Source organism: Geotrypetes seraphini, chromosome 2 (genome assembly GCF_902459505.1).
Source record: "Geotrypetes seraphini chromosome 2, aGeoSer1.1, whole genome shotgun sequence".
NCBI classification, from domain to species: Eukaryota; Metazoa; Chordata; class Amphibia; order Gymnophiona; family Dermophiidae; genus Geotrypetes; species Geotrypetes seraphini.
Window position 1 is genome coordinate 346,624,883 of NC_047085.1, and position 26,705 is coordinate 346,651,587.

The 26,705-nt window shown below is 43.9% G+C and overlaps 1 protein-coding gene across 11 annotated transcripts in view; it reads right to left on the minus strand.

Annotated features, from left to right (window-relative positions):
• ARPP21 (cAMP regulated phosphoprotein 21) overlaps positions 1 to 26,379 on the minus strand; it is a 643,283-nt gene extending 616,904 nt beyond the window's left edge. For 10 of the 11 annotated variants that reach the window (XM_033930335.1, XM_033930337.1, XM_033930341.1 and 7 more), the window contains exons 1-2: positions 25,726 to 26,379; positions 21,164 to 21,304 (exon numbers count right to left, since the gene is read on the minus strand). The gene's annotated coding sequence lies outside the window, so the exon portion shown is untranslated. The remainder of the gene's footprint in view (positions 1 to 21,163; positions 21,305 to 25,725) is intronic. The other variant, XM_033930334.1, reaches the window with a different exon arrangement.
• Between the last annotated feature and the right edge of the window lie 326 nt (positions 26,380 to 26,705).

Genomic DNA, 26,705 nt, shown 5'->3' on the forward strand with positions numbered 1-26,705 from the left:
AGCGTATGGAATCCAGAAGGGATGTAATAGAATTACTATTATGTGATCTGCATTTAGAAATTCTAAGGGATGTAATTTGGGTCTACAGAGATGTGATATATAGTACATGCATATTTTATAAAATACACAGGGAATATCTGTAAAAGTACATGAAAGCATTTACATCTTCCTCGGAGAAGGTATAGATTTGTAATTTGGTATTTGTGTACTATTGGGGGCTGATTCTGGGACCCTATTTTATAAAGTGGCATGGGTATCTGTATTGCCTTTATAAAAGAGTTTTAAAAGAGGTGCCTTTTCGGGCTTTTTACTTAAGTAATCTGTTACAAAATCATGCCCACTAATCACCCATGTGTCTTCACATTATACAAGGTAAAGCTCCTCAGTGGAGGTATTGGATACAAAATCAGTAACAGAAGACAGTCTGGAAGAAAAGTACTGAGGATATTTAGTTACAAAGGCTTCAAGGAAAAGCTAAAGATCAACTGAGGTCTCTGACATCACAGCAGGAAGTAAACTGAACACACTAGATGGGCTTGAAAGTTTTTATCTGGTATGATATTCTGTTTCAATAAGAATCTGAGGCTTTGAATAGCAAGCATACCCTGTAAAATATAGGGCTGGAGAAAAGATTGGCAAGTGGAATATCAATCAGAGCTATTTAACATCTACCAGGCCAATCTAGCTTTCTAACCTACTGTAACTTGATTTGTTCAAAAATTTTATGTCTCTTCACCATGTCAGTTACAGATGTGATCCCCTATTGCATTCTCAGTATGCAGGAGCACTTCTGGGATATGAGAGGACATTAAACACCTCTCCTATCCTAGTTGGGAGGGGAGGACCAATATATATATCAAAAGCTTATGAAGATCTTTTCCCAACATAATCAATTACAAACAAACAAAAAAAAAAATCGGCTTCCCAATTCGGCTGACCCTAGCCCTCACCCCTTAAAGCAGGAGCGGCAGCGCTGCTCTTGCTGGCCGGCCGCTGCCGCATCTGCTTTAAAGGGCAAGGGGGGAGGGTCAGTCGGGAAGTGCTGCTTTCGGCTTCCCCCCCTGGAGTCCGGTTCCCCTCCCCCGGGCGTCCAGCTTCCACCCCCCTGGCCTCCGCTTCCCCCCTGGCCTCCCCGTATTGTTTACCTTCGAGGAACAGCCTGCAAACAAGATCGCGGTGCTAGCGATCTTTGTACTGCTTCTGAGCTGTTTCCTCCATCGCGATCCTGACGTCAGAGGAGGGGTGGGACCGCGGCAGAGGAAACAGCTCTGAAGCAGTACAAAGATCGCTAGCACCACAATCTTGTTTGCAGGCTGTTCCTCGAAGGTAAACAGTGCGGGGAGCCAAAGGGGGAAGCCGGACATCAGTGGGAGGCCAGGGGGAACATGCAGGCCTTCTGGGGGGGGGGAGTGAGCAGTCCTTCGGGGTAGGGGGTGGGACAGGCCTTCAAGGGGGACAGGCAGGCAGGCCTTCAGGGGGATGCAGACCTTTAAGGGGGACAACAAGCCTTCATGGATGGTGGCACAGGCCTTTAGGGGTGGGGTGTAGGCCTTCAGGGGTGGGGTGCAGGCCTTCAGGGAGGACAGACCTTCAGGGGAGGGGGGCACTGGTGTAGAAGTACATGGAGGGAGGGAGGGGGGATCTGAGGCTTTTTCCTCCTCTTAATAATTTTCACAGAAGAAGCGTTGCTGATGTGCAAATTGTGGGTTTTTCTGCCTTGTTCTGGAACTCTATGCCTGTGGAATGTTTAGTACTTCTCTTTGTGGACTCTGCTGATCTTTCATGAGTAGTTGTGCTGTGCTGTAAACCATGTCGAAAGTGTAGTGAGATTATATTGTTTGGTTTTTCGAGGGGCTTGTGTTGTGTTTGCTTGTGATTACAATATGTCAGATTTGAAATGTGTATCCTGCCAGAGCTAGTGTTAGACCACAAATGTGAGCTAGGATTTAACAGAGAGAGGAAAAGTCTTTTTTGTTTGTTTATTTTGTTTACACCACAACGCCAGTGTGGTTAGGAGAAGGCTATAAAATAAACCCACTAGGATGTTTGAAAAAAAACACCCAATTGGACAGGAAAATCGAATCGAATCGAAAACCAATTCAATAGGCTGAATCGAATAGAATCAAAATTTTTTTTCCTGAATCGGGCAGCACTAATGGTGACACATAACACTACTGAAAGGGATATGGTATGGATCCTCCTGCAATGAAAAATGGGAGGGATTACACAAGGGGTAACTGAGAATACAATAGATTCCCACTAACTGCTAATGACACAGTTACAGAAATGAGGTGGCATGGGGTTGGAGAGGTTGTAAACCTATACTTCGACTTTTATTAAGGCGTGCATTTAGTGCACGCTAAATTGGTTAGCATACCTTAATAAAAGGACCCCTAAGTATCTTAATAAAAAATTCAGCCAGTGACTTAGCCTAAATTTTAGATCAGTGTTCTTCAACCTTTTTACACCTATGGACCGGCGGAAATAAAATAATTATTTCGTGGACCGGCAAACTACTAAGACTGAAATTTTTTTTTAAAACCATCGCCGCCCAGTCCCTGCGAGCTCGGTCCCACAAACCATCTGATCCCATCCGCACAAGCCTCAAATAGTTATGATTTTATATTGAACATATTTTATTAAAGTATAAAAAGAAACAATATTCTATACAATTGTCATTTTATAAATACAAATAATACAGGGCAAAGATCAACAAAATCCGTCTCCCCTCCCCTTCACATATATCCCCTCTACTATCAAGAAAACTGAATAAGCCAAATTATTACAGAATGCTACACAAATATCATGTAACAAAATACCACAGTCACACATGACAGGAATGGTGTTAGGGGAGTGGAACTAGGGTAACTGCCCCCTGGTCAGAGAGAGCCCTAAGCCAGCTGGAAGCTAAAGAAGCACTGCCTGGGCTTTGCACTCCCCAGTTATGTCTAGCAAGATACATATTTCAAATCTGATATATTTGAATCACAAGATAGAAATAAAATTATTTTTTTCTACCTTTTGTCGTCTCTGGTTTCTGCTTTCATTGCCTTTTCACTCTCTTCCATCCAGCGTCTGCCCTAAGAACATAAGAATTGACACTGCTGGGTCAGACCAGTGGTCCATCATGCCCGGATGTCCGCTCACGCGGCGGCCCTCTGGTCTAAGACCAGCACCCTAACTGAGACTAGCCCTACCAGCGCACGTTCTTGTTCAGCAGGAACTTGTCTAACTTTGTCTTGAATCCTTGGAGGGTGTTTTCCCCTATAACATCCTCTGGAAGAGCGTTCCAGCTTTCTACCACTCTCTGGGTGAAGAAGAACTTCCTTACGTTTGTACGGAATCTATCCCCTTTCAACTTTAGAGAGCGCCCTCTCTCGTTCTCCCTACCTTGGAGAGGGTGAATAACCTGTCTTTATCTATCAAGTCGATTCCCTTCAATATCTTGAATGTTTCGATCATGTCCCCTCTTAATCTCCTCTGTTCGAGGGAGAAGAGACCCAGTTTCTCTAATCTTTCACTGTACGGCAGCTCCTCCATCCCCTTAACCATCTTAGTCGCTCTTCTCTGGACCCTTTCGAGTAGTACCGTGTCCTTCTTCATGTACGGTGACCAGTGCTGGACGCAGTACTCCAGGTGAGGGCGTACCATGGCCCGGTACAGCGGCATGATAACCTTCTCTGTCTCTTCAGTCCAGCATCTGCCCCTTCCATTCACTGTCTGTCTTTCTCTGCCATCTCTTTTCCTGCCCCCCCCCCTCAATTTGGTCTGGCATCCATCATCTTCCTTCTGTTTCCCTCATGGTCTGGCATCTCTGTCTTTCCCTCCCCCCTGTGGTTTTTAGCATCTCTCTCTTCTCATTTCCTCCACTCAGATCTGATATCATTCTCTGCTCTCTCTTCCCTTTTCTTCTCTGGTCTTCCTTCTCTGTTTTCTGCCTCCATCTAAATTAAATTCTTTCTTACTATTTAGTCCTGTTTCCCTCTTTTCACTGTGTCTACCCACAGCTTGTCATCCCTTTCCCTCACCCCTCCATTATCTTACTATTTTCTTCCCCCTTTATTTATCTCCTCCTTCCATCCAGTATGTGTTCTTTCCCCACTTCCATTCAGCATCTGCTCTCCCCTCTCAACTGACATCCATCTGCCTTCTGCTCTCTCTCCCTTCTTCTCACTTCCATCATCTGTCTCCTCTCTCTCATCTCCTCCATTCCATCATCTGCCCCTTCTCTCTCTTCCCCCCCCCCCCAACTTCCATCATCTGACCCCCTTTCTCCTCACCTTTGTGGGTCACTTTCTTTCCCCTGAGGGTGGCTCTTGTCAGAGGGGAAGCTTTGGCCGAGCAGAACCGCTTGCAAGGAACAGTGGAACTTACTTGATGTCATGCTGGGGACCACTGCCGTTTGGAAAAAAAAAAAAAGGGACCTGCAAAGGTGAGAGGAAGGGAGACCTCCAGGAAGCTGCTCTTTGCCCTCCTTCAGCAGCCCAAGAGTCTTTAGGCAAGCGGCAGCTCTGTGTGCTTTTAACTTCGGCACAGAGCTGCCCCTAAGCAGTTTTGCGCGGTTTCATGAGGCAGCCTCGGGGTCTTTGATAGGCTGGCCCGCTTCGATGATGCGATGTGGGCCGGCCTAACAAAGGCCCCGAGGCTGCCTCATGAAACCGCGTTAAACTACTGCTTAGGGGCAGCTCTGTGCTGAAGTTAAAAGCACACAGAGCTGCCGCTGCTGGTCTGGAGGTGCGGAGACAAGGCAGGAGGCAAACGCGGTGGAAGGCAGGAGTCCCGGCACAGCGACAGCAACAGGAAGTTGCAAGTCAGCTGACACTGGCACCTTTCCTTGCGGCGCGGACCAGCAAGATTTTTTTGCGGACCGGCGGTTGAATAACTGTGTTTTAGATTTCAGCTCCTTATGTGACTGAGTTTGACACCCCTGGCATATGGTAAGTAGGGCTCTACTGAATATTTGTAGTTGATTTGATCACGAATACTTGCCTGAATACTTTATTCATATTTGGTTGAATAGTGATTTAAATTCAGAAATGAATAATCTGGGGCTCTACTGTGGTAAATCCTACTGAAATAAACACTTGCCCCTGAATTCTTTAAAAAGCGCTAAGTCGGCACTTGGACATCCTAATTGCCGAGATGTCCAAATGCTGATTTTTGAAACCACTTTTCTGGACATCTAGCGGGACTTCTTAGCTAATGTGCATCCAGAGATTAAAGTGGCATGTTAGGAGGCGTGCTATGGGCGGGCTTAGGGTCGGCTTAAACTTGGACATTTTGCAGCAATAATCAAAGTAGGACATCCTAGACCAGTGGTTTCAAACTCAAACCCTTTGCAGGGCCACATTTTGGATTTGTAGGTACTTGGAGGGCCGCAGAAAAAAATATGTCTTATTAAAGAAATGACAATTTTGTATGAGGTAAAACTCTTTATAGTTCATAAATATTTCCTTTTGGCTAAGTCTTAATAATAATATTGTAATTTATAGCTAAAGAGACATATGATGAAGATACTGTTTTATTTTACTTTTGTGATTATGATAAACATACCGAGGGCCTCAAAATAGTACCTGGCGGGCCGCTTGTGGCCCCCGGGCCACATGTTTGAGACCACTGTCCTAGACGGAACTTAGATGTTTTCACTTAGACCTGTTTTAGAAGTTTCTAAGTATCACAAAGGTCCCCTAACTTACTAGATGACCACTGGAGATAAGCAAGCATGTCCCCCAGTACTCACTAACCCCCTCCTATCCCTCAAATTTCTGGAAAAAAAAGTACATACCTGTCTCTAAAACAGCAACAGCTTCTATGGGAAAGCCTAGTACAGTAGCACATGTATCTTTAGTAGTGAACCATAGAGAGGAGGACCCAGGCCCATAAACCCCATTTATGGTAGAAAGAGTGAGGCCATGAAAGCCCACCAAACCCTATTCTGCTGCTATAAAGGTGCCACCTGCAGCCATAAGGGCTATTGGGGTGGTAAACAAGTGGGTATTGTAGGTAGGAGTTTGGGGGGCTCATCCTAACTTCACAGCTGTGCCCTCTAAAGCAGTGTTTTTCAGATGTTGCCTGGTGTGCCGTACGGTGCAGACACTGATTAGGCCTCAGGCCGGGTCCCGCACGCGCTCCCATGAGACTCCCCCGGTCCCCGCTGCTGTTCAGTTTCGATCTTCTGCTCTGACGCAACCGGAAACAGGAAGTTACAGCAGAGCAGAAGATTGAACACTGAGCAGCCGCGCGTGCGCGGCTCTTTGGGAAAGCGTGCATGTCGCCGAAAAACAAAACCTACAAACTAAGGTGAGGCGAAGGGAGAGAGCTGGCTAAACAGTAGGATCGATTGGGCAGGAGAGTGGTGGCTACGGGGACCGTGCGATCGCTCGTGTTCCCGGCTCAAATTGGAAGGAGGGAGTGAAAGGGAAAAGGATTCTGGGCCAAGGGGATGAAGACGGAAAGAAAAACCCACAGCAGGAAAGAAAGGGGAGGACAGGCAGGTGAGCCAGATGCTAGAAGCAGGGGGGGGGGGAAGAAAGAGGGAAAAAAGCTAGATGGGGTTGAAAAGAAGAGACACACTGGTATGGAAGAGGCAGATAGGGGAAATCTGGACACAGGAAGGTAACAGAAAGAGGGGAAATTATGTGCATGGGGCATAGGGACAGAGACATAAAGGGGACATGCCATGGGGATGGTATATGGACACGGGGGGGGGACAATGACAGATACATAGGGGAGATATTAGAAATGGAGAAAATAGGAGCACAGAAGCGAGATGGTTTGTGGGGATGGGACAGGGACCGAGCTCGCAGGCTCCAGTGGCTTGCACAAATTACATTGTAATGTGCCATGAAAATAAGAGGGAGGAAGGTAGATAGATAAGCCACGTGAGAGGAGCTGAAGGGTAGTAGAAAGGAACAGATGGTAAAGGAGGGAGGGAAGGGTGGTGGTGGAAAGGAATAGGACAGACATTGAAGAAGGGTGGAGAGGAACAGACCCCGAAGGGAAATGTGGAAGACAGAATGGGAAGAAGACAGATGCCAGACTATGGGGGAGCGGAGGGAAGAAGATGGGTGCTAGACCAATTGGGGGGGTGAAGGGAGAGGCACAGTAACAGCAAATGGAAGACGTAGAGAGAAGACGCACAGTGGATGGAAGGAATTGAATGAGAAGATGTGGAAAGCAGAAACCAGACAACAAAGGTAGAAAAAAAAAATTATATTTATTTATTTATTTTTTGCTTTAGGATAAAATAGTATATTAGTTGTGTTGATAAAAATTTATAAACAAAGCCCTGCCAGCTGAACATCTCTTTCTCTAGTTCAGCAGCAGGAACTTTGATTTATAAGAAAGGAATAAGCTAAATATTACAGTACTAAGGCTTATATGGATGCAGCGGGAACGGTGACGGGGCGGTGAATGGGATGGCAGTGGCGGTGACGGGGCGGTGAAAGGGATGGCGGTGACGGTGACGGGGCGGTGAAGGGAACGGCTGTTGACGAAGAGCTACGTGTGTGTCTTTCTTCGATTCCAGCCAGACAGGCCCAGGTTTCGCACTGAATAAAGTATTTTATAATTTTTCACTATTCTGTTTACTTAATATCTATATAATAAAACCGTAGGCGGCGCATGCGCAGTCTTATCGGCGTGCTTCCATGATCCGTATGTCCGTGGCCGCCAAGACTGCAGCATGCCCCGCTCTTACTACGGCCCCACTGCCCTACACTCTCCAGAAGGACTGGACTGTACGAGTCCCCAGCAGAAGAGCGTCGGCTCGAGCCACTTCTCATCTCTGCCTTGATTACACATAACAATAAAAAATGCCCCAGACGTTAACACCAGCCAGAGAGCAAGAGGAGCGCCTGCGATCCACTGTCACATGAGCCCTGCATTTGACACATAGGAAGTGTGCATGCGCGGCTTACGATTCTTTGAAAGACGCGGCGGTGGCTAATCTCACGATCCCCGCCTGCGTTGGACTTCCGACGCAGGCGGGGATCATGAGAGGAGCCACCGCCGCATCTTTCAACTAAAATAAAACAAAAAACCAAGGCGGATGTCGGCCCGATGGCTGGAGTTCACCGCTGAGTCCGGTGAGGAGTGCTTCCCTCAACAGGAACCGTCGGGTCTAATTCAAATACTCCCAGCAGGTCGGGAGGGGGCGGAGCAGGCTCGCACGCCTGGCGCGGACCGGACAGGAACTAGACTCCCTGCAGGAGCCATCCTGTTGGCTGGAGATCACCGGACTGGACAGGGGGAGCAGGTAAGGGGGTGCTGCAGTACAGGAGGAGCGGGGAAGAGGTGATTCTGGACAGGGGGGGAGGTAACAGGAAGGGAGGCCTACTGCTGGATAGGGGAAGCAGGGAAGAGGTACTGCTAGACCGGGAGGGGGGGGGATAAAAGGAAGGGAGAAGGGCTCCTGCAAAGGAGAATAGCTACTGCTGGATATGGGGAGCTGGAAATGGGGTGATGCTGAACAGGGGGAGATAAAAGGAAAAGGGCTACTGCTATATAGGGGGAGCAGGGAATGGGTGGGGGTGCTGCTGGACAGGGAGGAGGTAAAAGTAAGGGAGAAGGGCTGCTAGCACCCGTTAATGTAACGGGCTAAACAACTAGTTTCATAATAAAGTAATTATAAAATACTTTCTTTGTGTTTATTTGATTTCTATTCAAGAGAATTACTTTATATATAGTCAATATAGGCACAGAGTTAAATTTTTTAACATTTTCTAATGGTGGTGTGCCTCGTGATTTTTTTCATGAAACAAGTGTGCCTTTGCCCAAAAAAGGTTGAAAAACACTGCTCTAAAGTGCCCCATTGCTCTGTTGGGATGTCTATGTGGTCTGTCCATTAGAATGCTGGCCCTTCCCATGTCTAAGTGGTATCCATTTGGATGTTTCTAATATGGATGATTTTTGGGGTATAAAGTTAGGCATCGTAGCAACTTAGATGTCCCAGCAGCCTAGGCGTCCAAGTAGATGATTTAATATATATATATATATATATATATATATATATTTGTGGATGTCTAGCCGGTTCAGCTTTCAAATATGGGCTCATGGTAATAATTATTAAGCAGGATATTAGGGGGGTGGCCCATAACCCAATATGTATGAGACACCTCTTGTCTGGTAAATCTGAAAATACACTAATATACAGATAGTAAGAGATGAAGCTGAAGGATATAGAAATGCTTCAAAGTTACAGTAAAATATTATTGCTTGGTTAGCATTACTAGCAAATGTTGAAGTTTTTAAATAGATGTTTGCTCTAGAATAGAGGAAGTACCTGTGACCTAGAGCATACAGTCTATAAATGTAGTGTAATGTAATACCTGCAAGAGTGTCCAGTCTGTTTCTGAGTGAATATAGGGTCCAAGAAACCACAAACTGGACTCTGTCACATAGCCTTTGGCAATTGTGTTTGTGCCCAAAGTTAGACTAGCAATTGAGTTGCCTATACAGTGGTGCCTCACACAACGAACTTAATTGGTTCCAGGAGCAAGTTTGTTATGCGAAAAGTTCGTTATGTGAAACGCGTTTTCCCATAACAATACATGTTAAAAAAAATAATTCGTTCTGTAGCATAAAATATGCTAAGATGACATAAAAAAAGATAAATTTTTTGTTATTATTTTTATTTAGATACATCTAAAAACATACATCTCCCTGTCCTTTTACTTCCACTATCTTCCTATCCCATCTCTATTCCCTTTTGTCCCTCTCCCCATGATCAATCATCTCACCACCTCTCTCTGCCCTCACCCTCAGGGTTCAAGATTGCTTCCACTCTTTTTCCTGTTGTTCTCTCTGCCTGTCACCCTATGATTTAGCATCCCTTCTGCCCTTGTCCAATATTTCCCCTTCTCTCCCTCCCTCTCATCCCCTGCTCCAACATGTGCTTTCAGCGGCCTTCTCCCCCCTTAAGCGTCTTTTCTTCTCCACTGGCACGCCGGGCGGGGGGCGCCGGTGTTCCCTCTAAGCTGAGCAGGAGTCCTCCACCCACAGTCTCACCAATAGAGGGTGCTGTTTTACTGTCACATTTTTCAATTGTGAGGGACAGGCAAGTTCTGCAGGACTCCAGGGAACATACCTGTCCTTAGCGACTGAAAATATTCCACCCCCTAGTGGTAGCAATGCAGCTGGAGGACACCTGCTCAGCTTAGAGGGAACAGTCCCTGCCTCCACCTTTGTGGCGCTTTTGCACCCGACCGACAACAGAACAGGCCCGGTCGGACAAATCTCCCTGTCCTGTAGCCGCGAATCTAAATTACCTTCTTACAGCAGCTGGATTATTGAAGCTGCTGTAAGAGGTAATTTAGATTCGCGGCTACAGGGCAGGGAGGTTTGTCGGCCGGGCCTGTTGTCGGTCGATCGGGGGACCTGACCAGCTGTGCACATTCTTCGGGGCGGACCGCCCCCTCCCCCCTCTTTCGTTCGCCATTGCCTTCTTCCTACCTGCCCTGCCGCAGCCGCACACAGCCGACCGGAAGTCTTCCTGATGTCAGCGCTGACGTCGGAGGAAGGGAGGGCTTTGCTTAAGCCCTCCCTCCGACGTCAGCGCTGACATCGGGAAGATTTCCGTTCGGCTGTGTGCTGCGACAGGGCAGGTAAGGAGAAGGAGACTACCCTCGCGGCTCGACCAACCCCGCTGCGATCCAACCCCGCAGGAACCCCGGAAGGATGCAGCTCGGGCGACTTCGTTGTGTGAAACGAAGTCCGTTGTACGAATCAAGACATAAAGTTCGTTGTGCGCAGCGTTCGCTGTGCGAGGCGGCCGTTATGCGAGGCACCACTGTATATTATAATTATTACACATTCATCTGGCCACCTCTATTTGGAAAATCTGAAGTAATTTACTGCAAGATACAGATAAAACTACGGTAGCTTACATAGGCCATCATAAAATCTGTATCCCTCTTCCATGAAGAAACATAACTACTCCATGCCCAATAATCCTTGTGAACTTTACATCATTGGAAACCCTCATTTTGAAAGCCAGGTCTTAATCTGTTTGCAAAACTGTAGCAAATCCTTGCACCTCTTAACTTCATAAACTGCTGGCTGCTCATCTTCTTAGTCTCCTCTAATTCTTATTCACCATGCCTTGGGTCCAGGGATTCTGCCCTAGATGAGATGGGTCAGAGAAAGTTTCTATTTTTCATTGCAACATAGTGACAGGTTGATTTGAATACACTGGTAAGGCACAAGATGGAAACCCAAGGCAAGTGATGAGGAGGTAGGAACTCTACTTTCCTATATGAGCTTTATCCTGGCCATTAATGACTGCGTTTAGGTCAGCTGTGAGCTTTAACTAGGAGTTTCAAAATACTTTGCAAATGTTTAAACCAAGCTGTAGTTAAGTCCATTCAGTTCCTATAGGCTAAGATGCATTTACCGTGGCAGCATCGCTAATACAGTTTTGTACTACACCTTAGTGTGACCTTTGCAACTACATTAGTATAATGGGGGGTTTCTTAGTTAATTCACAATTTGTGTTCAAAGTGTCCTTCTTCAACAGTGACACATTCACAAGGTCTTCAATGCCACTGAGCTGCTGGTTAAATGGATTTGGAGATTTAATTAATTAAGAACTCCACTGTTCCCTGAGCTCCATCCTGTTGAAAAACGAAGGAAAGACCCCCAGCAGTTAATATAGAAATTCTACATCTCATGGAATAAATTTTGTTTATGAAGCTGAAAAATCAGCACCGATAAAAATTTGCACTAAATGCTAATCTATAAATGGTACCCAGAGTTGAGCACTGTTTATCAAATAACATTTGGCACTGAAAACTGTGCCCAGTTTTGGGCATGAGGATTTACTCTAAAACCTGATGTAAATTCACACACATAAATTAGGCACAGATCTCTCTTATTCTATAACACTGGGCACATTCCAGAATTTCCCTTGATCCACCCATGCCCCTCCAATAGCTGTCACATCTTTCTGGATCCACACATAAAAACTTATGTGTGGATCCCAGGGCCTAAAGATTCATTCACAAACTAAAATTAATGCCAATTAGCACCTTTAATTGGCTATTAGCTCCCAATTATCAGTACTAATTGGCTCATTTATCAGTTAAATTCCATGTGCAAACTGGGTGTATACCCATATTTGTGTATGCAATTCCGAGTGTCATATACAGAATTAGGATGAATGTGCCTTAATATCTGTTAATACACATTAGGGGGAAAGTCTATAAATGGCATCTAAAACTGGGTTCAAATTCTGTGCCCATCTTTCAGAGCGGAAACACGTTCCAAAAGACACAAGACACTGAAACATGGCTGAAATGGCAGATCAGCATGGAAATACATTTATGCACCCAGTTATAAAATAGCACCTGTGTGTCCCTGAGCAACTGCAAAGGGGGTGTTCCAATGGGAGGGGCATGAGCAGATCATAGGCATTCCGGAAAATTGCTTGCAGTATTAGAGAATACTGTGTGGTATGGAATAGTGCTAGATGTCATTTACTGAATCCACCCTTAGATGCACAACCTTGGCACACGTTAGTGCATAAGGGCCCAAATGTTCACTTCATACTCCATTGTCTGTGCATGTACTAGTCTGGAGATGGGACTTCTAAGAGGTCTATCAGATCACTAGAAAACAGAGCATCTGGCCAAGTCATGCCCTTCATATGTATGCAGTTGTCTAGTATATGTATAATTTGGTGTCTAAAAATTTTGTGAATTTTGTCTATTTTTGTACAGGTTATTAAGAAGTTTAATATCTGTAAGTCTGCATTATTGAACAAAGCACATAATGAAATCTCCAGGAAGCTTTCTGTGAGGTGAAGCATATGCTTGCATTATTGAACAAAGCATATAATCAAATCCCCAGGAAGCAGCTGGTGAGGTGAAACACAGTCAGGGTTGTGGATTTCACATTCAGAAAATGCAGGCAGGCTACCTAAGGAAATTACCCCCGCTGTTCAATGGTATATGTTGCTTTGATATTTTATGAATAGATTTTTCACTTTTTTGATAATTTTCTTCATATATGTAAGGGGAAATTTTCAAAACTATGCAGGTAGCTGCAAAGTCCACGGGCACTGCTTCTTGTATACTTTGCACCACTTCTCAAAGGGAATGTACAAGCATCCTTTCCCTTTGAAAGATGCCCACAGAGATTTACACTAGATTTTTCTGTGGGTGCTTTTACTCTTCAAAATAATGTATGTAATTTTAAAATGCTAAATCTACCCCCCACTTCCAGTCCCACCTACTCTTTCCATAATTAAACGCACATAACATTTTTAATCCTAATGTCTACTTTAGCTTACGAAAAAGATGGGCAAATATCAGTCAATGCAGCTGAATAAACAGGCATTTACCAGTATAAATGGCATTTGAAAATAGCTCTTCTGGAGGATATTATGCAAAACCTAAAAAAGTTTTTAGGTAATTAGGCAGTTGCATGGATGAAATCAGAGGCTTAAAAGGTGACCTCTCCTCAATAAATACTTTTACCCACACTGAAAAATGTGGAATAAAGGAAGCAGAAGGATGGAGCTGGCAGAAAACATAGGAGACCAGATATTTAAATCACCTGTCCAGGGCTAACTGGGATAGGATAGCGCTGCTGAAGATGTCCAGTTAGCATTCAACCCAATACTAACTATTTGGTGGGCATTTCAAGGGTAGACTCAGCACTTAGCTCGTCAAGTGCCAAAGAACTGATTTTTTACTGTTTTTGTTAATATTTAGCTAAATATAATATACATATAGGGCTCCTTTTACTAAGGTGCGCTAGCGTTTTTAGCACACGCACAAAATTACCACATGCTAAACCGCGTGATATGCTTCTAGAATAACGCCAGCTCAATGCTGGCGCTAAAGTCTAGCGTGCGGCAATTTAGCGCGCGCTATTCCACGCGTTAAGGCCCTAACGTACCTTTGTAAAAGGAGCCCATAATATAATCTATATTTTTTTTGGCTACGGTAAATATCAACAAAAACTCATATTTATGCATATATATTTATATACTAAAATTGTCTCTGTTCTCTGGTTACACTTGTACAACTACCAATATTTTTCTGATAGTGTAGCCTCATATGAGATTTATAATAGATATCTAACAGAAAAGTATTAATATATATTTATATATACATTTTAAACATAAAGACAGGCATAATCATTACTTGAATACAGATTGAATTAGGAATAATTAAGAAACTCACTATGTGGGAAACCCACCAGTAAACTAAAAATTATTTAGTCCACAGTCACTTATGGGGCCAAAGAAACAGAAAATTAACATTACAAACACCTAGAATGGCAACATTGGGAGTGAATATCAACAGCCAGTTTGTACTAACCCATGGAATAAGAGTTAATGTATTTTTTTTTTTAAATATGTTTTGCAGATTTGTAGTTCCTCCCAAAGAAGCAGATATTTTCAACAAAATTGAATCACAGTTGAGGGTTTTATGCTGCACTGAGGGGTAAAGATTGTTTCTTTTTGTGAGCTGATGTTCTGATTTTTCACTGCTAAAGAACTGCCAAATAAGGCCAGAAGGCCTTGAACATGCGCAGGTGCTCAAGGTCCAGGCAACAGGAAGGATCTTCGTTCACCAGCACGTCCTGTGGGCTGTGTGCCTGTGCCAGATGGGGTAAGGCTTCTGTTCGGGTGGGGGTGGGTGCCAGTTTGCGAGCGGGGGGAGCGATGCTGTTTCTCGGGCAGGGGAAGCAATGCTAGTAAATCGGGTCAACGCTCGGTTTGCGAGAATGTTTTGCTCTTCTTGCAAAACACTCGCAAACCGCGTTTCTCGCAACCTGAGGATTGACTGTACTGCCGATCTTGAATGTGCCAGAGATCTTGAATCGCTGCAATTTTGACAGAAGATTTCAAACCTGGTTTTTCTTGCATTTGTTTTATTCAATCTGGTTTCCTGATATATCACGTGCCATCAGTACAGCCCCCTGAGGAAGGAGTGTTTCTTCAAAACACGGATCGTGTTGGGTCCAGTCCATTTGAATATATAAGTCCAGTTCTTTGGATACATTTTTATGTATTGTACATCTTTTTAAGACTCTTGTATTACAAATAAATTAATGCACTCTGTACATTGTCCTGCAGTTTTGTTTTGGTTTTGACCTAAATTCTAAGCGCCATTCCACGTAGCTGTCATTCAACCATTATACATTGCTTACAGAATTACGCTTTGCGGCACCTAAGTCATGCTTCGCTTATAGAAGTACTCACTTATGCATTAGGCACAAAAAGTACCAATTTAAATTTTTTTCCCCAATTATTGAGACTATTAAGGGTATTTTACCAATTAAGTTAGGCACCCTTTATAGAATCGGCCCCATAATGATAGTGTTTTATAAGTCACACACCCAAACCATGGAGATGTTCAAAGAAACTAGTATGCTTTTATTTATACAATGACTCAACACGCATGTGTTTTGGCCAACAAGGCCTGCCTCAACAGTCTACTATAGAACATATGTAAGCAATACAGTGCATCTAGGGACTAACAAACTTATGGCTCCTTTTACTAAGCTGCGTTAGGGCTTTAACGCGCGCAATAGCGAGCGCTACATTACCACACGTGCTAGACCTTAACGCCAGCATTGAGCTGGCGTTAGTTCTAGCCGCGTAGTGCGTGGTAATTTCCTGCGTGTGCAAAAACGCTAGCGCACTTTAGTAAAAGGAGCCTTTAAATATCAAAATTTTTAAAAAGCTATGCTCACCACATTTCAATATTGATGAATACTCAAGTACAGTGGTGCCTCACACAACGAACTTAATTCGTTCCAGGAGCAAGTTTGTTATGCGAAAAGTTCGTTATGTGAAATGCGTTTTCCCATAACAATACATGTTAAAAAAAATAATTCGTTCTGCAGCATAAAATATGCTAAGATGACATAAAAAAAGATAAATTTGTCAAAATGGTGAAAATGGTGGTCTTGCTGAGGCCAAACTCTTTGACGAGGTCACACTGTTTTACCCCACATTCACTCCTTCTAATTATTTCCCGTTTCATTTCAACAGAAATCACCTTCCTGCTTCATGATATATAAAAAATATTGAGTTTAACTTAAAAGGACGACTGTATACAGTGAGAGAGGGCAGTTAAGTGCAGTGCCTGCGCGGAAGGATGCAATACATCGGCAGCTCGGGCGACTTCGTTGTGTGAAACGAAGTTCGTTGTGTGAAACGAAGTTCGTTGTGTGAATCAAGACATGAAGTTCGTTGTGTGCAGCGTTCGCTGTGCGAGGCGTTCGTTGTGTGAGGCACCACTGTATGTATAAAGTTATATCAAAATACAAACTAGACAACGCCAACAATAAAACAGTAGTCACTTCTTACAAGAACATCTAACGCAGGGGTGTCCAACCTTTTGGCTTCCCTTGGCCTCATTGGCCGAAAAAAAAATTTCTGGGGCCGCACAAATGCTGCAGCAAGACAGAGGAGGGAGCCGGCAAGATGGTAAACACTCGACCGTGGCCGCACAAAATACTTCACGGGGCCGTAGGTTTGACACCCCTGATCTAACGTATGATGAATATGCCACTGCACAAAAACTCTAAACCGTGTTGGGGTGCCGATACGTAAACTTGTAATGGCAAGAATACTAATGGCTACACGTAACAAATTTTAAATAGGTCAAATACCTTGAGATAAAAATTTCTCTTTGTGATGTTACTTGGTACTTTTAATACTGAATCGTAGTCTTCTTGTAAACCAAATTCTTATGTAAAGTATGTATGCCATAATGTGTAAATATTAAATATAGATATGTAAATATAACATAGGTATGAAATAATACATAAATATAAAAAAGTATTAAAAATGAGAACATCCCAACCTCATCTTTTGCTACATGCATGTGTGATGTAGCTTGTCACATGTTAATACATACCACATAAGGAATTCTATCAAAACAACATTTATGGCTATTTAAATATGAGTATCTATCAAATCATGATCATATAACAGATCTATCCAATAGTTCATAAAAAGGGTCTAAGATCCAAGTCCACATTCAATCCATTTGGTATAACCGTATTAAAATTATGCATACAACGCTGTTCTTCCTTAAGTAATCTTGAATCTAAATCACTTCCCCTCCATCTTGTCTTAATTACTTTCAGGAAATCTTATTTCTTTGATTGTATGGTTAAACCCATATCAGTGATTAACAATTGGAGCTGACTGAATATTTCTACTAACACAGCTTCTATTCTCTATTATCCTCGCCTTAATCATTTACATCTGAGCTCAAGATAAGTTACAATAGGTATTTGAGTTATTGATATGAACCCTGAATAGGTTGAGGTAAGAGAGGTTGAGGTGAACTGGCCAAGGTCAAAAAGTGTGCCACTGGTAAAAGAGGCAGGATCTGAACCTTGCTATTCCCGCTTCTTTAACCACTAAACTACCCTTCCATTCCACAGGCCTTTGTCTTGCCTGCAGCCTTGGATTAGTCATATTAGAGTTGTTTAAACTGGAGCATAAATGTGTGCTCTATCTCCATTATTCCTTCTTATCTCAGGATACCTAGTAGCTGTTTGCATATTCATGCCAGAAGCAAACAAAACAAAACTGCAGACTGTGTACAAGATGCAGGCAAATTTTAATATGACAAGAACACAATATATAAAACCCTTTTACCAATAAAGGGACCCGACACGGTCCGTGTTTCAGACAAACCTTCGTCAGGGGTCCTAGTAAATACAGATACAATATAAAAATTATTAAAAATACTATGAGGATATGTATATGTGACAAAACAGGTGTTGTCATGCTGTCTAAGATTGTGGTGAAATGATGTGAAAACAAATATAAGAGAAGGAGATGACATGCAACTTTAAAAACATGCTTTATTGGTAAAAGGGTTTTATATATTGTGTTCTTGTCATATTAAAATTTGCCTGCATCTTGTACACAGTCTGTAGTTTTGTTTTGTTTGCTTCTGGATGATTTTTTCTGCAGATCTTGTTTGGATCCTTTTTTTGTTTTTGTGTTTCTCTGCATATTCATGCCGACACAGAAATAATTCAGGTTACTGAGATTCAAGATCTGGTCTGAAGGAAAGGCAACCACGCAAGTTATTTCAGCCTTATGTGTGAAGAAGAGCACAGTGAGGATGTGCTCACTTTCTAACACTCACTGTTTCTTTTTCATTATGAGGTAGAGCAAACATAAAGCATCAACTCTTACAGTAGGAATACCTCAACAGACAATGCCTTTTAGGACATCTAGAAAAAAAAGTTGCTTCCTTCTCTACAGTGTTATACTGTATTACAGAACAGTAATTTGTTGCTATATCAAGAAAGCAGCCTTCAGGGACAGAGCTACTTTCTGAGCTTTGAGAATCATCATTATGTTATACTCAAGAGAAAAGCAGACAACCCCCTCCCCCCACAGACTTATGAACACGGCTGAATGGAGAATGCTGAAGTAGCTTGCAAGGAGGAAGTGATCTGGTGTCAGTGAACTTGATCAAAATCTTACAGATCTGTATCATGCTGTTCAGCCACCAACATCATTAACCAGATTGCCTGAGGGAAAAAAATTACAGAAACGGAGGTGGAAATACAACCCTAAGAAAGGAGGGTCACCTGCTTGCAAGACACAATTTTTGCAGAATCATTCGAGCTCCTTCTATTGCACACAAATTATGTTTTCTTAAAGGTAGCAATTCCAAGCTATGAACATCTCCCCCAGAACTGCTGAACAATCAATCAAGACAAGTACCGTGTTTCCCCTAAAATAAGCCACTGTCTCATATAAATTTTGGGCCCAAAAAACGCACTAGGTCTTATTTTCAGGGAAACACGGTAGTAATCTCCTCAGCACCTTACTAACATAGCTCAAAAATGAATGAAATACTTGAGGAGGTAGGAGGCATTGTGTGCTTAAATCAATCCTGCTAGCTATGGAAAGAAAAAAAAAACCCCACTTGTTACACTCTTTTCTACACTGACAGGCAGGACTGTGCTAGGCATACAGTTAGATGATTCTTGAGCTCAGGGTTGCTCAGATTGTTATTAATTTCCTATAATTCTGGAGCAGCCTGATCATCAAAATATGACTCCCTCTTATCCCCCCTGCCGTGCACCCCCTATCTCTCCCTCCCATTCGAACCCCACCAACTGCGAGACCGAAATACCTTGTATCAAATGGCAGCGGCTGCAGCAATCTAGACAGGCTGCTTCGCAGCCTTCTCCCACCAGGGAATTCCGTGTGCCACATGAGAATCTTGGAGAGGGTGAGAGCCAAAAAGCCTTGAGCTCCTGCTCTTGAGCATGCGCAGATGCTCATGGCCCAGCCCAGGCAAGAGGCAGAATCTTCAGGCACCGGCACGTCCTGTGAGTTGGTGCTGCCTGCTGGTGCCAGATCGTGGTAAGGGCTTGGGTTTGGGCGGGCGGGCGATGCCGGTTCGCGGGGGGGGGGGGGGCGTTTGCGAGCAAGGGGGCAATGCCGGTTCTCGGAGTGGAGGGGGGGTGGAAGCACGCCAGTGGCCTCGGGGGTCTTTTTGGGATGTGGTGGGATGAGGTGGAGCAGCGCCGGTGGCCTCAGGGAGGGAGGGGGGAACCAATCAAGAAAGTTTCCCTTACTTCCTATGGGGAAACTTGCTTTGATATACAAGTAATTTGGTTTACGAGCATGCTTTTGGAACAAATTATGCTCGTAAACCAAGGTTCCACTGTACTTCTTTCCAAGGCCCCTGAATTCATTGACAGACTTCTTATCCCTTATGCCTCCACAAGAATGCTCAGATCCATTGATCAACACTTATTGACAGTGCCTTCACTTAAAATTATTAGCACACACCGGCAATACATTTTCTCAGTCACGGCACCGCAAACGTGGAACTCCCTTCCTATCCATTTAAGAGAAGAGAGCTTCCTGGATAGATTTAAGAGTAACTTACAATGCTTTCTTTTTAGAGATGCCTTTGTCCTTTAGCTCTTTAAGTCAGGCCATCATCTACACTCGATCTTTTTTCCCTTCAGAGTTAATCTTCCCTTTCTTCTTCTTTTGCTCTCTTTCGTTTTCATTCTAATTTCTTTATTTCTTTTCTAGTTGCTTTTCTTTCCACTTTCTTTTTGATTCCAACTCACCCCTCCTGTTGTCCTTCCCCTATTTGTCTTCTTTCCTACCTGATACTGTATTTCTTACCCTCCTTTCCCATTGGCATAGTAAGTCCTTTACATCTTTTATACGTTTGACATATTGTTTCCTCTGAATGTTGTAAAACTTTTTAGCTATTTTCATCGCTTAGAAGTATGATTAAGCGATTTATCAAATTTTAAATAAAACTTGAAACTAATAATTAGCCATATCCAAGTCCTCTAAGCATGGAATTCAGCCAAATAGCTTGCCTTTCCTAGATGGATGAAGAACAAAAGTAAGTGTAAACCTCCTATCTTTTCTTTCTATTTAAACTACAGTACTTTGTGGACGATAAATTATCCTTTAACAAACTAGTTCAGTAGTTCAGAAATGCTTTTTCAAACTTAGAATGATTCATTCCCTTTCATCATTTCTGGACTTTAAAAGGGACAAATTCTGTGAAGGCAGTCTAACTTTAGGCATCCACAATGTGAACGCCCATCGACTTAGGCATCCAAATAAAGTGGATAATAAGCCCAACTGACTTTAACAAGCATTAAAATTGAATTAAAAAAAAAAATTAAAAAATTAATTTGAACTTAGACATCCAAAATGCTGGACGATATTCTCACAATTTTGTGGACGCCCATCGGGAAAAAAACATACCTAACAGGATAGGCGTGGGTGTGGTTTCAAATTGACATCCATTTGCAGAATCACATTCCGCCCAGCATCTTAATGCATCTACCTAACACCTAAAATGTAGGTGTCAGGCGTTCCGGAGGCATCCACATATAGGTGAACGGGACTTCTATTTTTGGAGGTACAGAGGACTCCAATTTGATATAAAGGTCAAAAGATGTTTAATAATGCATTACTTTAGCAATGCACATGCAGAATATATATATATTCCATACTAAACCTTCTATTTTTTTTTGGGGGGGGGGAAGGTAAAGAGAACTCCTCTTTGATAATAAAAGAAAAAGATGTTTAATAATGCATTACTCAAGCAAAGCACATGAAATATATATAGCATACTAAACCTCATTCCCAAAAGGGTAAGAAAATAAGAGAATCCCTACTCACAATGGTTGCGGTTCAGAGCAAGTGGACGTGTCTGATGCACAATCTTGACATCACTGTGACATTATTAGTATGCACCTAGATGCCTTAGCACCCTGACGTTTTTGGTTCAAATCCCCCACTTCTCCTTGTGACCCTGGGCAACTGAACAGAAGAGAAATATGATAAAGGATCCAAATTTAAATACCACATAGGATATAAGTGGTATATAAATAATTAAAAGATAAATAAATAAAATATAATAGTGGTGCCAGCATTTTAGGCATACAATTTTAATGTTAAAAAACAGCATAAAATCGCCATTCTAATGACATCATAACACTAGCATATGATAACGTTAGACGTTATTAGGACATCTATGGAACGCCTAAAAGGTGATTCTGCAAGCAACATCTAATAATCTAGACATGCTTAGATTGTGATGGGCAACCTATGTCTGCTAGAAATGTCCCCAAAGTAGTGCACACACTGGATCAAGAGAGGCAAATCACACCACAGTTTAAACCTCATGCAGATAGGTTTGAGGATATTCCCGCTGATTCTAGAGGGAGTTTGAGTGGTGAGCAGCCTGCACTTCCTAGCACAAGTCACTCTAGAGCAGAAATCTCAAAGTCCCTCCTTGAGGGCCGCAATCCAGTCGGGTTTTCAGGATTTCCCCAATGAATATGTATGAGATCTATGTGCATGCAAGGCTTTCAATGTATATTCATTGGGGAAATCCTGAAAACCCGAATGGATTGCGTCCCTCAAGGAGGGACTTCGAGATCCCTGCTCTAGAGCTATTCCCTGCAATTACAGAGGGAGAGGGAGACGGGCATCTAGAGCACCTGCAACACCTGAAGGTTTGGGGCATGGCTGTGCCTTTTTACACAGGAAGGCAGAGCAGCTTGAGGAGAAGGGAAAGGAATGCCAGACACTTGCGATACACACATCGCTCAGGGCTGAAGGTTTTAAATGGTCAGGAGAGGTCAGAGGCCCTGGAATTGGTAGAGGCTGGTGAGGGATGGCCAGAACCTGAGAGCCAATGGGACGAGGCCATGGAAACTGCACCATACGAACAGCTGGAATCAGCACAGCAATCAATGGAAGTGTGTTGGAACACTAAGGCAAGTGAGCTTTAATGCCTTGTAGATTTATTAAGTCTTTTTTTTTTTTACAAGAAGACTAGAAGTCTAAGCCTGGAACAAACTTACCTTTTTCTTTTTCCCTGCTGCTGGTAATTCCTGAAAGGAGTGTATTTGTTTTCATGTTTTTGAATGGAACTTTAAAAGACTGGGGGGGGGGGGGGGTTTCTCTCTGCTTGCTGTGAGGACTGGACTAGAGAACAGGGACGCGGAGATCCTACGGGTTCCCCCTTCGGGTCGCGGGGATCCCGTGGGGATGCCCCCTTGGATCACGGAGATCCCGTGGGGACGCACCCTCGTGGTCTTGGGGATCCCACGGGGTTCAATGCAACTCGACCTGCAAGGCTCGTCTTCTTTTCCTACCTGCCCTGCAGCAGCACACATAACCAACCAGAAGTCTTCCCCAATGTCAGCGCTGATGTCGAAGGGAGGGCTTAAGCAAAGCCCTCCCTTCCTCCGTCAGCGCTGACATCGGCTATGTGTGCTGCTGCAGGGCAGGCAGGAAATAGAAGACAAGCCTCGCGGCTCCAGCTACCTCCTAGAGCTCCATTTGGATAAGAAAGTTGCTGGCAGATGAGGGCTGGACACGAACGTGGGAGGCAAACGCAGGACACAGAAAGGGTCGAAAGTGAGAGGCAAACGCGGGACAGAAGGGGGTCAAACATGGGAGGCAAATGCGGGACACAAAAGGGGGGAGGGAGTGCATTTTTGGAAACATAAGGCATGAACTTGGGAGAGAGGATGGAGGAAGGGAGGGAAAGAGATGCTGAGGTGGGGGAGGAAATGCGTTTTTGGACACAGAAGGTAAGAACTTGGGAGAGAGGAAGGGAGGGAAAGAGATGCTGAGGTGGGGAAGGAAATAGAAAGGGAGAATTGGGTATGGGTGTGTCAGTGAGAAGGAAAGAGATGGTTGTGTACACGGGGAATGGAAGGAAGTTGAATTTTTGGTCATAGGGAGGGAGTGAGGTACAGATGAGAGGGAGAAATATTGTGGTGGAAAGGGAACAGTGGGACAGATTGAAATGGATAGAAGATGGAGGAATGTTGGACATAGTGGTGAAGGGAATGGAGGGCGAGATGTGGCATGATGCTGGAGAGGGGTGATAGAAAGAGAAATATTGGGCATGGGGCTGGTAGGCAGATATGAAAGATGAGAAAGGGATAAATGCTGGACTATGTTAGGAGGAACCAATGGACAGCAACAAAATAATTTACAGAAGATGGGAAAGCAGAAAAAAGAAACTGGGACCAACTTTAGGAAAAATAAGTCTCCAGACAACAAAGGCAAAAAACAGAATTTATTGACTAAAATATGTTAGCTTTGGGAAATATATATAGCAGGTGTCTTTGTATTGTGTTCAAAAGAAAAGGAAATGCATTTCTAGTTTTATTTCTACAGTGCTTAAGTACTTGCTGGCCCTTGCTGTGACTGGTGGGGATCCCCAAGTACCGCCAGCAGAGGACCTCCTCTAGAGATGGCCAGAACTCCCCTCCACCAGCACAGCAGTCGCTGGCAACATCCATGAGCCACTGAGGTGTCAGCATCTGTGACTCAGGGACGCTACTGCTGCCTGCCAAGCTTGGCAAAAGGGACCCCCGGCCAATTGCAAAGGAAGTCCTCAGCTGACAGCTTGGGGGTTCTCATTAGCTGAGTATGGTATGTACTCGTATTGCAAGACATTGCTTATATATCAAGTTAAAATTTAATCAAATGTTTTGCTTGTCTTGCAAAACACTTGCAAACCAAGTTACTTGCAATCCAAGGTTTTACTGTATTTCCTATTGCAGCTTTGAAGCTGAAAGAGATAAATCCAGGAGATACCTGTTGTTCTATATCCCTGGAGATACTGAGGTATTTTTCTCCATCTACCTGAATGATTTATTGAGGGAATGATAACAGTTGAACTATTCCTGTCTCTGACATAAAGTGAATGAATGTTTTTGGGTGAATTTTTGATGTTCCCCATAAGCCATTTTCAACATTTCATAAGTTTATGTAGTGGTCTTACCCAATTTAAAACAGAATACGCTGTATCGCTGCTCATTGAGGTTGCACATGTAATCCCCAGGGAGAGATTTCCCTTTGTCACACTGTGATGGTGTGAACCTACTACAATCCAGCTTCTTTTGGGATGCCATGAACTCGGATGCAAGAGAACTTCAGAAAGGCACTGTAACTTAGAGGGCTAAGAACTACTTGAAATGAACTTCCTCCATTGAGCTTCAGCCCCGAGCTGCCATCACCAAGGGCTGATTTCACATCCTCCAAGAGGATTCTAAAACCTCAGAAATGTTCAGGACAGGAGGAGAAGAGTGTGCCAGTTGAAAAACATAAGTAAAATACAGTCAAACCTTGGTTTGCGAGCATAATTCGTTCCAGAAGCATGCTTGTAATCCAAAGCACTCGTATATCAAAGCGAATTTTCCCATAGGAAATAATGCAAACTCAGACGATTCGTTGCACAACCCAAAAACTTTAATACAAAATACTATAAGTACTTGTATTGCAAGAGCTCGCCCATTTAGAACACTACTCATTTAGTTACTTCACTCATGCAGTGTCAGAGAGAAGAACCATTGGCTCAGTTGTGATGATGTGACACGTGTATACTGTATGTACTAGTATTGCAAGACTTTGCTCGATAAGAACAGTCACTACACTCCTTGCAGCATCAGAGAGAGAAGAACCATCGGCTCAGTTGTGATGATGTGACACATGTATACTGTATGTACTCATATTGCAAGATCTCGCTCGTTTAGAAAAGTCACTACACTCTTGCAGCGTCAGAGAGAGAAGAACCATCGGCTCAGTTGTGATGTGTGTATACTGTATGTACTCATATTGCAAGATCTCGCTCGTTTAGAAAAGTCACTACACTCTTGCAGCGTCAGAGAGAGAAGAACCATCGGCTCAGTTGTGATGTGTGTATACTGTATGTACTCATATTGCAAGATCTCGCTCGTTTAGAAAAGTCACTACACTCTTGCAGCGTCAGAGAGAGAAGAACCATCGGCTCAGTTTGTGATCTGTGTATACTGTATGTACTTGTATTGCAAGACATTGCTTGTATATCAATTAAAATTTAATAAAATGTTTTGCTTGTCTTGCAAAACACTTGCATACCAAGTTACTTGCAATCCAAGTAGATTTTTGCAATGGAGGTGATAATTTTTCTGAGTATGCCAACAGCATCAGAAAATTAAAAAACAATTCCTTAGAAGTATAATTAGACTGTGAAAAACTGAGTAATCTTAAAATTAAAAACCTGTTATAATTTTCTAAATTTTCAGTTTTTCTTAAACAACAGTTCTCTTTCCTGAGCAAGGGCATTCTGACTAGATTTCAATGCTCCCCTCCCTCCCCCCCCCCCCCGAAGATTTAACAGTTTCTTGAAGTTGATTATTATTGGCAATAGAAATACAAACACATGAAACACATACCTTGCAGAGTGTGAAGAGACGCAGTGTTCAACTGCAATACACTCTGGGTCCGTATTCATGTCACCTCCAACTGACCAGAGACTTCCTCTCCAGAACTTCGATTATCTCTACTACCTCCTCTCGCCCTGGCATCAAGGATGAAACAGATGCCAAAGCTGGATTCTCCTTCCCGTGTCGGGCGTAGACAGAACACAGCTCCGATTACACGCCCAGATTCTTCCTTGCTCTGGGTCTCACCACACTCGGGCCTGGAGGTTCAGGCCCAGTGGGGCTCGACGAAATGTTGCTGGCTAAGTAGGAGCTCTCCCTTGCCTCCGGCTGCTCCGGTAGGCGTTGGGCCCATAGATGCCGTAATAGAGGTCTGATGAACCCGACATTGCACCAACCTCGCCCCTTCTCTTCCAACATTAGGAGGAAATGTAAGGGAATTGGGGTAAGAGAGTGCGCACGCGGTGCGTCCTACGCAGGGCCAGCGTCAGGGGAGGGCAAACAGGGGCTCTTTAGCTCCGGGGGGGGGGGGGGAGGCCCCGCCGTCCGGACATCTGTTCGTCTCCCTCGCCTTCCCGGTCTCCTTTTGGAACCTGCAAATCTTCCTTTTCGGAGGGGCCCCGGCGCGGCAGCCCCCGAGCCTTTCCCCTCCGCGGCGGTCTGCCTAGGCGGGAACAGGAAGTTACGTCAGAGGAGGGGGCGGATCGCCGCCGAGGAAAAGCCTCCGGGGGGGGGAGGGGCTGCTGCGCCGGGGCCTCTTCGAAAAGGAAGATTTTTGCACGTTCAAAAGGAGACCGGGAAGGCGAGGGTGACGAACAGATGTCCGGACGGCGGGGCCTTCAGGAGACGTTTTTATGCTGGCCCAGGAGTCGAGAGAGGCTGGAAACAGTTCTGGGGGGGCTGTTTGATATACCGTTTAGCTAAATTAAAAAAAAAAAAAAAAATCAAAGCGGGTTACAAACTAGTTCGGGAGGAGCAGGAAAGCAAATTAT